Source organism: Ictidomys tridecemlineatus, chromosome 5 (genome assembly GCF_052094955.1).
Source record: "Ictidomys tridecemlineatus isolate mIctTri1 chromosome 5, mIctTri1.hap1, whole genome shotgun sequence".
Lineage (NCBI taxonomy): Eukaryota > Metazoa > Chordata > Mammalia > Rodentia > Sciuridae > Ictidomys > Ictidomys tridecemlineatus.
In genome coordinates this window covers 118,826,833-118,842,934 of record NC_135481.1, presented here as the reverse complement: position 1 = coordinate 118,842,934, position 16,102 = coordinate 118,826,833, and the positions used below count along the sequence as shown (strand labels likewise).

At 49.5% G+C, this 16,102-nt stretch overlaps 1 protein-coding gene and 1 long non-coding RNA gene across 8 annotated transcripts in view; one reads left to right on the top strand and one right to left on the bottom strand.

The window, feature by feature from the left end:
• The window catches only part of Eml1 (EMAP like 1), a 161,879-nt gene that overhangs the window by 100,228 nt on the left and 45,549 nt on the right, over positions 1-16,102 (bottom strand). The gene's annotated exons all lie outside the window — the stretch shown is intronic.
• On the top strand, positions 11,462-12,418 carry LOC144377576 (uncharacterized). Its single transcript, XR_013438567.1, has 2 exons — positions 11,462-11,703; positions 12,026-12,418. It is a non-coding gene; the product is annotated as an uncharacterized LOC144377576 (long non-coding RNA).

The window sequence follows — 16,102 nt, the reverse complement described above, 5'->3', positions numbered from 1 at the left end:
GATTTAGGATAGAAAACATTCACTGGCTAACTTGCTCTCTCAGTCTATATCCAACTCTTTTGTTGTCACATAGGCACACCTGAGCGCACACCCTCAATCAGGTACCCAAATGCCAAGTTGGTGACATAACCAGGGACCCTGCAGCTGCCCAGGCACCCAGTAATCCCAGCAAGCCTGAACTGCCAAAGTAGCATGCAGTGCCCTCTGGACGGCATTGATGCCATTACGCGGCTCTCACTTTGTTGTCCAGCGAGGCAGCGCACAGTCCCAAAGCTGGCCAGACGGGAGCCTAGTCACATGCTGCACCAACCACGCTACGATGGGGCCATGAACCACACTGTCGAGTGACACCGTAGCTGGCTCAGTTTGCGTAAGCACATTTACAATGTGTGCACAACAAAGAAATAGCCCAACGACACGCTTACCAGAACATGACACAGGACTGCGTGTGAAGTGAGCCCCATAAGAGACGGGGAGCACGCGAGAGGGTCCCAGACAGATGAGTCTGGGTGTGCGGCAAAGAAAGGAAAGTTGGGAAAGGCTTCTCCATGTGATTGGCTAGGATTCTTTTAGTTGGCAAATAATAATTATATGTATTTAGGGGTAGAATGTATTGTTCTGATAGATGTACACATGGGGATGGCTAAATTGGGCCACTTAAGGGGCCCGCCACTTCACCACCTGCTTATCATCTTCATGCTGAGAACTCTTGAGATCTACCATGTAGCAACTGAGAGATGTAATGACTACTACCTGGGCATCGGCAGCAGACACCAACGAGAGCCCCCAGGAGACTCCCCAGTCCCCAAAACAAGCACCACGTCAGACTGGCACAGATGAGGAACAGGGATCTGGGCACAAGGTCAAGCAGCTTGTCCTAGGCATCTGAAAAGAGCCATCACTCCTGGACGGGGCGTTGAGGGTGAGCTGAGTCCTAGACGGGGGGACAGGCGGGAATCCACAAATAATGTGAGGGCCTAGAGGGCAGCGGAACAGGAAAGGATGGTCCCTGGAGTCCACAGGCTTGGAAAAGCTGCTTAGCCTCAGCTTCCTCATCAGTGGAAAAGGCCGATGGCGGCCTGTCCAGCGCGAGAGGAGACACTTCCGGGAAACCGTAGTGCAGATGCTGAGCAGATGTGGAGAGTCACTCTACTCACAAGCCACCGCCAGGCTTTGTTTATAACAGAAACGCAGGACAAGAGGGACGGAAGGAACAAGCCAGTTGTCAAAGTCACTGAACCCTCCTGAACTTGGCTTTCTCGGGACAAGATTCTACCAAGTCTGGCTGCCTGGCTCCCCAGACACCTGCTCCTTCCAGAGGATGCTGTGACAGGTGACTGTGGTATAATGGCCTTACAGTTCCCCAGGGACACATTCACCCACAGGCCAGGTTTCCACAGGAATGTCACAAGTGCTGGGCCAGTGACCACAGATAAGGATGTGACAGCGTGTGGCCCTAGGAACTAATGTGGGTACAGGTCCAGCTGGGTCATCAGGACACAATGGCCTTCAGACTTCTCAAGCCTCTGGGACCCAGAATATTTCTGAATTTGGATTCAGACTTTAGAATGGATATGTGGAGCAAATTCTAGATACTGCCAATACCCAGTCTAAGGCAGCACCTGCAATCACTCAAAACACCTCTACAGAAGGCAGAGCTCTAGAGTCAGCAGAAACCTCGAGGGGCCAGATGGTTCAACTTGGGAGTTTCTGTTTCACCAAAAGTGATTTCAGGTCAGGTCAGTCCACCAACAAACTAGTTACCTAAAGCATCTGGTGTCCAGAGCTTTCTGAATTTGAAATCACAGATGAGGGATTACGGGCCTGACTCAGGTGCTTCGCCCAGATATGAGGTATCTGAGGGACACTCTGAGCTGGGGAGGGACCTAGCACACAGGCAGAGCCCCAACCAGGTCCCCAGGATGCCTACCAGGGCTCTGTTCAAGCACTGGACATGCTTCCGGGCATCTGTTCATCCCAGGAGGAAACCACAGGAGCAAGGCTGCACTCCTGCTCAGCCACAGTGACCAACGGTCCCTTTAGACACGTCACACTGAGATTTGAGGGAGAAGAGGAATTGAAAACAGAGTGCAAGCCAACTTATTCCACACTTGGCTGTGGAACACAAAGCTCGTTAAATAGGACATTTGAGCAGACAGAGAATCTGCAGTTTTAAGACAATACCATGGGTTCTGTAGAAAACCTTGTAATGGTCTATGTTTTCTATATCCAGAAATCTGAAAGTCAGGTTTTCTCAAAGCAAGGCACAGCAGCTATGAACAATATTCAAGGTCCAGGGGGAAGAAACAAAACTCGCAGAATAAAAGACAAAACTGCCCGTATCTTAACCTCTTTTTAAATCAAGTGCTTTAAAAGGTGAGCCAACAGATGGCTGTGGACGCAGCCTGGAGACCACCAAGAGGAGGCGCCAGGACAGCTGGGAGCCCTGCCACCGCTGTCCGCTACCCTGCTAGGTCATGGCCCACCCGCCTGCCCACTGTCCACACGAGGGGGGGTGTGTGCCGACACGCTGCCTCACCCACCTGAGAGTTCCTGAAACAAGGGAGGATAGGCCCCGTTCCCAGGGAGGCAGGGGCAAGAGGATGGCCTGAGCCCAGGAGGTCAAGACCAGCCCGGCAACACAAGATGCATCTCAAGAAACAAAACAAAACAAAACCCTGCAAAACACTAGAGGGGAGACTGTTCACATTGGGGTCACTTCGTAAGGTCAGTGGATGGGACAGAAACAGGGTGTGCCTTGAAAAGCTCCTACAGTGGTCCGCAGGTGGAGTGCACAGGGTTCTGCATGGACTGCACCATCTCTCAGGAAATGCCTCCAAGAGTGGACAGATGGCAGTTCCGTCAGCTGAACCTGCAGAGTCCCGCCTGCCTTTAGAGGCCACAGTGAACAAATGAACGCATACAGGGGTGTCCTGCCGAGTCTGGCACAGATGCCCCTGGCCCATGACCCTGCAAGCCCCATGCTCTGGCTCCGCCTGCCATAACCAGAGGCAGGCTGGTTGTGAATGCAGGCCGCTCATTACTGTGTAACACGAAAAAGGTTTTGGTAAAACTGAAAAGCTTTCAGGACCAGAGGTTCTCTCTCTACAGTCACCATGATACAGACCGCAGGCCTCTGCATAACTACAGCACTGGAGGCACCCACGCCCCATGCCGGGCACTGTGCAGAGCGTCAAACAAAAAAGCAGCTCAGCCACCAGCCCTCAAGGAGCATCCAGCTGATGGCGGAAATGAAGGCACTCGGGGCAAACCACAGTGCAAGATGGGACAGGATAGGACAGAACAGGACAGGATGAAGCCAGCATTGTTGGAGGTGCATGGAAACAGGAGAGACAAGCAACCCTCAGGAGCAGAGAAGAGTTCACCCAGGAGGCAGGCTGAAGCTGAGTCCCAAGGGATGGACACATTTCAATAGGAGATGGGAGGGATCGGGAGGACAAGGCACAACCACAGAGCCAGAATAGTCTTGGCACACCATACACAGAAGATCCAACATGGATGACAACCTACTAAATGTCAGGAACAAGAACAAGACACCCAGCTGCAACCACCAGGATGGCACTAAGAGGACACTGAGACAACATGTAGATACTTGCTGCTAAATATCAACATCTCCATAGATGAAAATGTGCTGCGTCTCCGAGCTTCCCCTGCAGACCCTGCCTGACCCCTCTCTCCTGTGCTCCGTGCCTGCTGGGAAGCTGCATCCTGGGCTGTGCCAAAAGGCCTCCCCAGGTGTTTCAGCCAGCTTTTTCGCTGCTGTGACCAAATGACACAACCAGCGCAATTGTAGAGAGAAAAGGTTCATTCAGGGGCTCACAGTTTCAGAGTTTCCACCCATAGACAGCAGGCTCCATTCCTTGAGGCTCGAGGTGAGGATGAACATCATGGGGGTGTATGTGGAAGAAGGAAGCAGCTAACATGGGGATCAGGAAGCAGAGAGAGACTCTACTTTGCCAGATACAAATATACATCCCAAAGCCACGCCCCCAAATCCCACCTCCTCCAGCCACACCCACCACTTCAGCTACCACTCAGTTAATCCCTATCAAGGGATTAGTTCACTGATTGGGTTAAGACTCTCACAACCCAATCATTTCTCCTCTATACTTTCTTGCATTGTCTCACACAGGAGCTTTTTTGGCCCCCAAAAGCTCACAACCATCTCACAATGCAAAATGCTCAAAGTTCAAGTCCAAAGTCTTCTCTGAGGCTCAAGGCAATCTTGCATTGCGAGCTCTGTAAAATTAAAAGCAATTTACAAGCATCCAATATATAATGGTGCAAAGTAAACATTTCCATTCACAAAATTAGGGGCATAGAAAAAAGGGATTGGACCAAAGCAAGACTGAAATCCAGCTGTGCAAACAAGTCCTATAGCTCCAACAGACCTGTGTAGCTCCACCCCTGTGGCTTTGTTGGTTGCAGTCCAAGTGGCCTTTCTGTTCACTTGTCTCTGCTCAATTCCTATAGCTTTCCTAGAACAATGTCCCACATTATTGGCATTTCTTAATCTCAAGGGTCTCCACTGCAGCTTCAGCTTCCTCCTCACATCTCCACATTTAGCTTTCTCAGGGGGTCCCCGCAGGGACTCCGACCCTGCTGCCCTCTGCCTGGCCTCCCAGGCCTTCCTTTAGAATCTTGGTGGAAGCCTCCATGAACCCCTAACTCCAGCATCCTGCATGCCTGCAGAACCAGCACCAAGTGGTTGACCCCAAGGTCTGTCGCCATCTCGAGCAGTAGCCCAGCCTCCAGGGATCATGACTGCAGCGGCCTCTGAGCATGTTGAAAAAACTTCCTAGGCCCCCTGTGCAAGAAGGTGCCCCACTGTCAAGAGAATTTTCACCTTTACTCCCTGGAGCTTTAGATGGGTGTGGCCTTGCCAGCTCCTGAGATTCCCTCAAGCCATCTTTCCTACTGTCTCTGGGCAAAGTCTTTGGCATTTCTTTAGTGGCAGTAATGTCTTTAACAACTGCAGCTTCCTCGGCCCTAGTTTTACTCTGGCCTTTCAAGTCCATAGTTTTCTAAATATTTCTGCTCTGCTTTCTGCTCCTGAATATTACAATAAATTTTACTAAAAGCCACATGCAATATCCATGGCACCGGCCGAATGCTATACTGCCTAGAAATTTCTTCCACCAGATTAAGATTAAGAAGTTCATCACTTTTAAAATCAGCCTCATAGAAAGTCTTAGGACACAGGCAAAATGCAGATAATTTCTCAGTCGGAACATAACGCAAGTGACCTCTAGTCCAGTTACCAATAGTGTCCTCCTTTTCCTCTGAACACTCTTAAGTGCTGTCCTCACTGTTTAGAATTCTATTGGCATTCTGGTCTCCTGAGTTCCCACCAGAATCAGCCACTAATCTCCATACAACAACCTAAAGCATTTCCAGCTTGCACTGCCAAGCATCTCAAAATTCCTCCCACCAATTCCAAAAAGCGCAAAAAGCTTCTGAACCTCATGGTCAGATTAGAAACAGCAATGACCCCCCTCTTGGTACCAATTTCCATTTTAGTTACCTTTTTTGCTGCTAAAGGACCTAACCAGAACAATTTTAAGGGAGGATAAGTTTATTTGAGGGCTCACAGTTTCAGAGATCTTGGTTCACAGATAGCCGGCTCCATTTCTCAGGGCTGGAATATCATGGCGGAAGAGTGTGGCAGAGGGAAGCAGCTTACATGGTGATCAGGAAGCAGAGAGAGGTCTCCACTTGCCAGATACAATATATACCCCAAAGCCATATCCCCATGCTCTCCTCCTCCAGCCACACCCACCACTTCAGCTACCACTCAGTTGGGATTAATTCACTGATTGGGTTAAAGACTCTCACAACCCAATCATTTCTCCTCTGAACTGTCTTGCATTGTCCCACACATGAGCTTTTAGGGACACCTCACATCTAAACCATAACACCAGGGGTGTGCCCAATGGGGCACTGTCCAGCAGATGGGAGGAGAGAAGAGACCAAGGTCAGGTCCAGATTCCCCAGCTTCTCCATGTGGGGCCACTGTGGGTTGGCTGGTCACAGATCCTGTTTGGAGGTCCTGTCCTTGCAGCCCTGGCTGAATCCGGTCTGGTAACTGGTAACTGCTCCCCTCGCTAGAACTCTACCTTCTGCACCAGTCACAGGCACTACTCCAGCCCCGTGGCTCAGTACACACCCACTTGAGCCTCCCTAACAGCCTCTTTATTAAATGCCCCTCAAATTGCCCAATGTGAGGTACAACTGCTTCTGCCTGGACTATGCAGCCACCTTATTCAGGGCTCAGGACCACCTCCCCTTAGTCTACCTGAGGAACCTGAGGCCAGGAAATAATATGCAGTTGATTCGGGTCCAGTCATTACTGCAAATGCAAAACCAGGACGGGAACCCAGATCTCCTCTCTCCAACACCCATGCTCCCAACCTCTGGGGAGTAATTTGTGGTAGATTCAAAGAATCCTGAAAGGAACAAACATCATCTTTTTTTTGCTAATTCTCAAGAATTACTTATTCATTTTGGACATGTGCAGCTTCTGCCTGCTTATCTTTTTAAATGGTCCTGCAAATGAGAAGCTCCAATCAGACGCTCATGTCAGTGAATTGTGCCCAATGTGCAAAAACAATCTCAAAAAAAAAAAAAAAAACAACTCAGAAATATTCCAGGACTCCAGTCCAGATCCTCCCTAGATCCTGGGTCCTACATCTGCTGTTTCCTTTCTTAGATTCTTAGCTCGTGGAGAGAGAATGCATGTTACTGGTGATGAGCAGGCATATGTCATGGAATTTCTTCAGCAAACATATGCCCCTCATCATTTCCCTACACTGCTCTGAGATCTCGTTCCAGCTCCCCCACCCTGGGAGCTCAGACGCGCGCCGCCACTCTGCCTGTCAGAGCAGCTTTTCTGGCTGTTAGACAGTGGGAAGGCGTGTTGGGCTTGGGGCCCAAGTCCCAGGGCTCCACACTGCCCTTCTGGAGTGTGGCCTTGCACTGGCCCTGGCTCAGGGGAAGAGCAAGCTTTTCACTGCTCTGATTCCAGAGGTGAGATGCTCACCCCACACAGGCCGAGCGGGACTGTGGTGGTGCACCCACGCCAGGTAGGGACAGGGCACCCACAGTTCCGATGGCCTGAATGCTCAGATAACTGGCCCTCTCTGGGCACCCGGCCTATGCTTGTAGCTAGACGTTGTTCAATTTGGGATTCTATAACTTCATAATATTATTGTTTTACTTCTGAGAGTGAAGTAAGCCACTTGCAAAAAGAGGAACACTATAAGTGGCACTTACAGGAGACCCTTGAGTGGCCAAACTCCGAGGACAATGTGAGAACAGGGCTTGGGCTGGGATGATAGAGGGAGTTCTGTGGTCAGTCATGTTAAGAACGAACTCAACACCACTGAGCTGTGCACTTGATCATGGGCAGGGTGCTAACTGCATGCTGTGCTTTACCACAAGTCGATCTTTTCTCTCTTACAGAGAAAGCAAGAAAGTAAGTAAATAGAACAAGGTTAAAGAAAAACTGAAGGTACAAACTGCCAACAGTGACAGAGTGCTTTCATCAACTGTGGGTCTGCAGGTGGGCTCCTTCCCTTCGCACTGCAGTGCTGGGGCTGGCTGTCGGGGACCTCGAGCAAGCCACACCTGGCCAGAATCTGAAAGCTTCCTAGGCAGGCGGTGACCAGACGGAAATTCCCATTTAACATTCCACTGGGAAATGGCTCACACTCATTCAAAAGCATGTCCCCTGGGGGCTGGATCCCAGGGCACTAGGTTAGCAACGCAGGTGGCAGTGGCACCCAGGTCCACCCACATCCTGGGGTCGTGTCCTAGGGGCTGCACTCTGTGGGACTGGGGCAATTCAGAGACAAATGAGGTTTCCATAGTGAAGAGTTGCCAAAGTGTGATCTGAAAGAGACTGTGAACACACTGCCTTGGTGCATTTCCTGTTGCAAGAAGAACACCATAGACCAGGCCCATGGTGACAGGAGGTCTGAGGTGGAGGGCCACAGCTGGTGGTGGCCTTCCTGTGCAGGGCATCACACAGTCCTCTTCTTACACAACCAGGAGGGTCAATCAGGGAACTCCCCTGTTTACCCAACTCAGTCACCTCCCCTAAATATCCTGGGATTACTTGTCAACACAGGACCCTTGGGGCACACACTGAACCACATCCAAAGCATAGCAACAGAGAAGCTTGCTCCAGACCCCCCAGAGGGGGACAGGCAATCAAACCCAGGTGACGTGCAGCAGCCTCTCCCAGAGACCAAGGGCAGACTTGAGTCAGCCCCTTCGCCCCTCTCATGCCCACCAGCATTCCCACCTGGGGATTCCTTAGCATGCCCTGGACTCAGGCTGCAATGCACGGCTCACATCCCTGCTCTTCAATGCACCAGCCGCCTGCAGCTTGGTACTGAGAATGCTGAGCCTCTGTTTCCTCATCAGCCACAACAGAGGCAAGGATAGTGCCCACTGTGCAGGGGTGGGTGTAGCGAGGACCAGGTGAGACACATTGCAGTGTCTGGTGAACGCCCAGAAGGGCACGTCAGCAGAGTTTTCGTCTCTTGTAACACACACACTCACACACTTACTCACAATGCCCGGCAATGGGGAGATTAAGCTGAATGTGACGTGGTGCCTACTTTCAAAAAGCACAAGCGCTGGCGGGCTGGGAAATAACTCTGTGGCATGAGATATGATTAAGTAAAAGATGCAATGGGAACACATACTTTTACATAATTAAATTATATCAACCTGATAAAAGATCACTCTCAAGAAAGACAAAGAAATCACACACCAAATCAAATTTTAGTCTTTGAGAGCAGAGAAGTGTGGGCAGCCCTGCTTAATTACTTTCTAAGGGCTGATCTGGGGGAGCTGCTAACAGATCATTGTTATTATGGCTACAATGATCTCTGGGGAGTGGCCGCTAGGCTGCAAGCACAGGATGGGTCAGCAACACAAGTGACTCTGGAGCAGAAAGCTCTCAGGAGGTCCCCTCCCAAGGTTTCCAGGATGCTTCCCACTCTAAGGTTTTTCACCATGTTTGCGACTACAATTGGAGCTAAAATATTTAATAACACTGAGGCACAAGAAAGCCCTAATTCCATTCAGTCATTTCTTAACTGGAGCATATTTTTCTAAGAATGTAAGACTCTTGTTACGTAACTTTTTGGGGGTGATTTAAGTCAAATCCTTTTTACTGTCTAAAGTGCTGGGTTTGCCAAGAACTACTTCATTGTGTCAATTACTTTGGCTTAAAATAATGTGTGCTAAGACTGTCAAACCACCAAATGCTTTCCCCAAATGTTTCTACTTAGTGATTCAAGTGACAGTGTCCAGCTAGAGGCACTGTGTACTGATGGCACAGGACAGTCCTGAGGCGTCAGGCTCAGCCCTCATCAGCCTGCACTCAGGTGGGGGTTAGCCTTGGAGATGGCAGGTCTGGGATGCCTTCTCTCTGAGCACCCAAGTATAGTGGTTCTTGGAGGAGGAGAGAGCTAGGTGTCACATGCCTCATGTGTACAGGTGCACATACGTGCATGCAGACATGCAGACGTAACACGTGTGACATGCCACGCACAACCATACACACGATGTCAAGGAAGTCAAGGCGAGAGCTTTTCCTCTTGTACACGTGTCATATGGGAGGCCAGGGGCTGGTGCGTGTATTTGAGGAGGCCCTGGAAGATCAATTAGCTGATCTCTGAGTTGACTCCAAGGACATTCATCAGGAAACCCACCATGGGCCTGGCACTGCCAAGGGGCAAAAGCCCAAAGATGATCCCAGGAAACAGCCTGGAAGGAGCATATAGTCTCAGGCAGGGCACTTGACCCCACTGGCTGGGCCCTGGCAGGTGAGAGAGCCCAAAGTCACCAGGAGCCATAGGCTACACCCTGAAGGGCCTTGGGTGCCAAAGATGGAGAGAGGTGAGTGGAAGGCACTGGACCAGATCTGCCCGGGGGAGCACTCAGCGTCAATCTCTCCTTGGGCAAGTCAGCCGTGCCCACGGGTTCAAGTTCTGTCTCTGTGCTGACGGCTGACAAATACCTGTCAGTTTCAGCCCAGATGCCTCCCAGGCTCCAGGCCCTGCACCCACAGCTGCACAGCACCTCAGCGGGGCCCTCATGCCCCACACTGAACCTACCACCCACCCGCCACCTATCCCCTATCTCTCACCGGCCTGGGCTCTGCCCTGGCTAGAGGAGGCGGGGCCTAGGATTGTCCTTGGTTCCTGCCCCTCCATCCCCTAAGGCAAGTCCAGGTGACATTGCCTGCAAGTATCTCCTGAGCTTTGCTCTCACCCCTCCCACGCAATTACCAAGGCTCTCCTGGGTGATAACCTAATGTCCTCCTCCACCCTGGTCTGCTCTTCCAGTCCACCCTCCCTGCTGCAGGGACAGTGATTTTAAATCTGAAAACCTAACCAGGTGCAGAGGCAGGAACCTGTAGTCCCAGCTACTCGGGAGGATGGGCTGGAAGGACTGTTTGAACCCAGGAGTACAAGGCCAGCCTAGGCAATGTAGCAAGACCCTGACCCTCCCCTATACACACAAAAAAATCCTGAAACTCTGATCAAGTCACCCATACCTCAGCATTGTCCCCGACACTCTCCCTGCTCCTAGCAACAAGACCAAGCTCCTTAGCATAGTCTCAAAGTCCCACACCATCCTCCTGGCCACCTGGCTTTGCTTTCCTTTACCACCTACGACTATCCTTCAGTTCCCAACAGGTTCTTCCACCAACGGAGGGCTTCCTGCAAGCTTCCCTGGGTCTGGAACATCCTTAGCCTCGCCCACCTGCCTGCAGCAAGAGGGCTAGAGGATGACCCCTTCACCTCCCTTAGGAAGTAGCCCTGACAGAGCCCCAGTCCAAGGCCTATGACAGCCACCATGGCCCCCTGGGCTGCCCAGCACAGCCTATCCCTCTTGGCATAAATAACTGTGAAAACTGGAGGCAGAAAGGCCAGATTGGGGCCACTACTACAACCAAATCAATCTCTGGACGAGAACTGCTGGGGTCCAAGCTAAAGCAGGTGGGATGGATGGTCAGGTATTTGGGAGGCACAATCCACTGGACCAACTGAAATGTGAGTGGGGAAGAAGAGCCCACTGTTTCTAGCACAGACCACATTTTTAACACTTGTAATTGCCTCAGCCTGTTGTGGGTATTCACCAAAAATGGGCAGAATGTGTCAAAATGACCTGGGGTCCTCCTGATGCACACCTGCCCACGTACCTCCAGCCTCGCTGTCTTGACCTGTGCTGCCCACCTTCCCTGGGAGACTGTTGGTGGGAATGACTGAGTTCAGGAGGTGGTCCCACCCTGCGGAGTATGCAGAGTGAAGGGCCACACTTCAAGGAAGAATCGACCCTGAGGTTGAGCGTCACTGGACCTGGCCTCTGGTTCCCCTCCCTCCGACAGCACAGCATTCCTGCCAGGAGGCCTCCTGTCATTCCCACTGTGGGCAGCTCCGTGCCCGGCGTCCTGCCCTCGGGTGCCATGCGCTCAGCAGGTCAGGTGTGCCTCATCATTGGGGGTTGGGGTGTCACTAAGACAGAGTTTAAACATTTTCCAGAAAGCTGCACTTTCACACATGGCTACTCAGCAGACACGTGGGTTCCCACACCTCCAGCGTTGGCCAGTAAAGGAGCCCGTAGACCGGAACTGGAAGTGTCTGCCTAACGCTCAATTCCACGGTGAGTCCAGCACTTCACAGAAAAACTCTTTCAAACAGCTGTTTGTTAAAAGTAAGCCACAGTGGATGGCACTTGCTCCTGCTCAAGACTAAAGTCTCCCCCCAACCTGGGCCCCATGAAAATAAGCAGAACTGTCCAACACCCAGGGAGCAGGAGGGCTGGGCGATGGATGGTTGGATGGCGACCACACAGCAGGGGACTTCACAGCCGCTTTTCGTTTTTATTAGCAATGTTTCCAAAGGCATTTAAACGTTTTGCTAATACTAGAACCCCTCTGTGAATAAGCCAGGGTTTTAAAGATGAATAATAATTTCTCCCAAAGGAAGCAGCACAAAATACCAGTGATTTCAGAGCCTGGAGCAGCCGCCTGGCCTGAGCGCTCAGCCTACCGCACGCTTCCCACTCTCCGGGGCCTGCCCGTGAACGCCACTTCCACGCTGCGAGAGAGCTTTATGGCACAAGGACCTCAGAACTAGAAACCAAGAGTCACTTCTCTTCTCTCCTCCGTCCTCCACCCTCCACTCTTATTTTTTAAGAGAGTGTATGAAAACACTTCCACTTTCCCAGATATTAACAATGACCAATTAATGACTACTTTTAAAGACAGTTTTGTGCGTTTTCCACCAAGAAATATGAGTTTGTTTGTAATGTCATAAATGCTTGTGGTTTGGCTATAAAATAAATTCCTTGCTGGGCGGGGGGCCGAGCGCACCAATTAGCGATTCTCGCTTAGCACAGCGCTTGCTTTGCACTTTTCTATGGAGGCGTTTCCCTTTGATTGAGCTATCACAGAATGCTAAAGTCAGTACTCTGTCACCCGTGAGCATGCAAAAGAGGGCTGAGGACACTTCGTGTTGTGGAGTCCACATGCTGCCCTCCCAGGAGCACGGGGTCCTGGGTGAAATCCAAGTATTTGCCAACTTGAAAAGTCTACCGTTGTCCGTTAAGAGACTGTCACCACTACCATAGATGTCAGAGGAGTTTAGGATGACTGGGAAAGGGGATCTTATTTCCCATAACAGAAAGATGAAAATTAAAACACTCTTCCATTTCCAAACTAGAAAAACTAACTGCAGTAGTTCAACGATTATTAGAGCCCCTTCAAAATGTGCCAGGCAGGTAGAGTGAGTTGGTCTGAGTGGCTCCTAAGCAGCACCCCGCGGGAGGGCAGGGAATAGAGGACACCCCCTCCAGGCTCTGGAGGCATGGAGAAAAGGCAGCAAGCCAGGACCAGACGCTTACGACGATGATCGACTTCCCCGTTGTTGTAACACTAGATATATTTCCTGAGTCCTGGGATTATTTACACGATCACCATCTTTAAACACAGATGATACTGGGTTTAATCTGAGAGAGCTCTGCCTGCTGGAGGAAACTCCACCCACTCCCCCCCCACACACACACACAGAGTTATTGAAACTAAGAAAAGAAAGGACTTGGCCATAGTACCTGTAAAACAGATAAGAACTTAGGTGAATATAAGCAAGAAGTAATAATGGGAATGTGGCCAGCAAAGGAGCGAACATGACCTTAGGCTGCATTATTAGAAGGAGGACCTCAGAGGAGAGGACGGTGCTCTGCTGTGGAATACCACGTTCACTGTATGAAATTTGAAAATGGACACAAACAAAATGAAACAGGCATAGAGGAGGCAAACCAGGATGATTAAGGGTCTAAAATTCCTTGTTTTTTAATGGTAATGTTTAGTCAAAAGAAGACTGAGGAGGAGCCATCGGGACTGTCTTCCAACAGTGATGACCCAGTAACACAGAAGGAGCTGAAAACTCTTCCCCCAGACCCTCAGGGAAAGCTGGGGGCCAAATTTTGACTCCGTATCGCGGAAATGACGGCCTAAATGTTCTAAGAAGGAATGGACTAGGCAGGCAGGTAGTGAGCTCCCACGTGGGGCGGGCGCGGGAACCGAGGCTCCCCCCTGGCCAGAGCAGCTTCCCTCCCTTGGCTGGCCAGCCGCGTCCCCAAGTCATCAACTCTGAAGAAACCACTCAAAGACCTAAGACTGTGAAGCACGCCATGAGAGGACGTGCTCAGTCCTGAGAAACAAGGATGGGCAGGGACGTGCGCTGGCACATTTGGCTGTGACAGCCAAGGTATCCAAAGGACACAGAAACAGAGCAGCAACATTGGTTCTTTGCCCTCACTTCTTCCCCTCTGTCACCCATTTTCTTAATTCCCATTCTTTTATCAGCAAGGGTCATAGAAAGAGCTGGATATTTAGATTTCAAAACTTCAGATCAATTCCTCAAAATGTTAAAAAAAAAAAAAAACAGTGACCACGTGACTCAGCAATTTCACTCCTAGGTATCAGCTCAAGACAAACACGTACATCCACTCAAGATATGTCTATGTGTAATCCCAGCAGTTTAGGAGGCTGAGGCAGGAGGATTGCAAGTTCAAAGCCAGCCTCAGCAACTTAGCAAGGCCCTGAGCGATTTAGTGAGACCCTGTTTCTAAAAGAACATAGAAAAGGGCTGGGGATGTGGCCCAGTGGTTAAGCGCTCTGGGTTCAAGCCCCTGTACCACAAAAAAAAAAAAAAAAGAAAGAAAAGAAAAAAAGATGTGTGTCTGTGGCTGGTATGGAGAGGGAGGAGGAGGGTGGCACAGGAAGCCCTGGGGAACCAAGTCCACCACACCCCACGATGTTCATGTGCGTACATACCACGATGGATGCGCTGTTAATTACAATTATAATGCAATGATTAAAATAATAATAATAATAATAATAGGAGCTCAGTAAATCAGAGTAAGCCTGTCAGGGGAAGGGGAAGGAAAGGGAAATGAAATGGACCAAATTGTGTGCATGTAAGAATACAGCATAAGAAATCTCACTATTATGTATGATTATAACACATTAATAAAAAATATGTATGTGAATTTCATGGTGCATCATTCACAAAAGTGAAAAAGTGAGGGGAAAAAACCCAATGTGCACCAGCCAGTGAAGGAATAGCATGTTACCCACAGGACAAGACCTCAATGGCCATAAAAAGGAAGGGCACCCAGCCTGCATGGACGCGCTGGGAGAAAGAAGCCAGCAGTGGAGATGGAACGTCGTAGGATTCCACCTACGAGAAATGCCAGGATGCACAGAGCCGGAAAGCAGATGGGCGGCTGCAGGGGCTGAGTGGGGCACGGTGGGGCGTGATGCCACCGGGTGCCAGGGCTTCTCCTGGGGTGAGAAGGATCTTCCAACTCCCACAACTCTGAGAGCAATGGGTGTTCCTGAAAGGGTGAGCTAGTTCAGGGTACGTGAGTAGCTTCACAGAACTACCATCAGCAAAACAAGCACAGAGCCCCAGACCGTTTCCCAAGCCCCAACTGTGGGTTCTTTTAAAGTTCCCAAGGTCTCTCTGTGCCTCAGTTTGCCCAAATGTACAGGGAGGATGGAAATGATATCGCCTCACAGGGGACTCTGAAGAACACCTACAGTGAAAGATGGTGTTTTCTAAACCACAAATTGGCTTGTAAAGCACAACTATTGTCCACTTTTCAAACTACTGCAGTTTTTTTTTTTTTTACAGGATTAAAAAGAAGTCTGATTTCTAGCTCACACCACAGATTTTAAATACTTTGAAAAAAAAGCAATACACACATTTTCTACTTTAATGAGAGAGATGATTCCTGAAAAATAAGACTGGGCAGCCTCGTTGGTAGGCCAGAGATTGTACAAGTTTAGTTTAGCAGCCCGAATAATTAAGTAGGAGAGAGAACAAGAAAAAGAGCGAACAGGGAAGAGGGAAATTTCATTCATTAGAACACATTTTCTTCTTTCTCCCTTCCCACTTATGCATTCTTTTGTCTTTATCTCTCTTGATAAAGTCTTGCAGATAATAAGGGTGGATTGCATTCTCTGAAGCTAATACAGTATAATGATGACTTCTGAGTCCTGAGTTCCCGCCACTATTAAAACCACGAAGCACATTCAACATATGAAAATGTATGAGTTCACATATTATCCCACGCGGTCCTGCCATTGTAATGTAAATCTACTTTAAAAAGAAATTTTTTTTCCAAAGTAGCTAATGAAATATCCAAATGTTTAATTTAGTTCTTGGTAAATGGTGTTTCTGTGGTGCAGTTTTAATTGAATCAACATAGTAATTAACTGAATTGTATTCATTTGTATTTTCACTTAATGAGAGCCTCTTAAAATGAATGATCTCACATCAAAACATCTATTTCCTAAGTTGTCATCAGTTAAACATACATTTTGCCCCAAAGGCTATTCTTTTTTTTTTTTTTTTCCTTTTGGTACTGAGGATTGAACTCAGGGTCACTCAACCCTGAGCCATATCTCCAGCCCTATTTTGTATTTTATTTAGAGGCAGGGTCTCACTGAGTTGCTAAGTGCCTGCTGTTGCTGAGGCTGACTTTGAATTCA